The sequence below is a fragment of the Cucurbita maxima genome, unplaced genomic scaffold (assembly GCF_002738345.1).
Source record: "Cucurbita maxima cultivar Rimu unplaced genomic scaffold, Cmax_1.0 Cma_Scf00006, whole genome shotgun sequence".
In the NCBI taxonomy this organism is placed as follows: Eukaryota; Viridiplantae; Streptophyta; class Magnoliopsida; order Cucurbitales; family Cucurbitaceae; genus Cucurbita; species Cucurbita maxima.
The window spans coordinates 1,895,679-1,896,538 of NW_019272022.1; positions in this window are offsets into that span (position 1 = coordinate 1,895,679).

Here is an 860-nt window from a genome sequence, read left to right on the forward strand (position 1 = left end):
ATTTCCATAAATGTCCACCTCTCCTTTCAAATTTCTACCAAATTTTCACATATAGGTTGTGTTAAGGATAGTTGACCGTTCATTAAGGCAAATATCTAGATATTTGCCTTACATTACGTGTTACCATATTTTCTCTTTTACTAAATGCAAATATATTGTATTCATTTATTATTCTTTCCTTTTATCGCTATTTCCTTATTATTTGTAATTTACCTTATTTCTGTATTCTGTAAATGATTATAAATAAGAGAACTCTCACCACCATTTGGGCGTGGTGGATTAATCAAACATTAACATGGTATCAGAGCCCTTTCGGTTTAACAACCCTGATCCTTTCTTCTCTATGGCTTCCGAATCTTGTTATCATCTTCTTCCTTTCAATACTCTAATCCATATGATCACCATCAAACTTTCTTCCTCCAATTATCTTCTTTGGAAAAGCCAACTTCTCCCTCTTCTTGAGAGTCAAGACATGCTGGGCTATGTCGATGGAACTATGGTTCCACCACCTCGCTTTGAACCAGAAACCTCCTCAACATTCAACCCCAAATATTTGGCATGGAGAGCAGCCGATCAACGACTTCTCTGTCTCCTGCTCTCCTCTCTCACTGAGGAAGCCATGGCTGTTGTCGTTGGTCTCTCTACTGCACGTGATGTTTGGCTTGCGTTGGAAACTACGTACAGCCATCAGTCAAAAGCTCGTGAACTGAGACTCAAGGATGACTTGCAGTTGATGAAACGTGGCACAAAACCTGTTGCTGAGTATGCCCGTGCCTTCAAAAAAATTTGTGACCAACTTCATGCCATTGGCAGACCCGTCGAGGACATTGATAAAGTGCATTGGTTCCTTCGTGGACTCG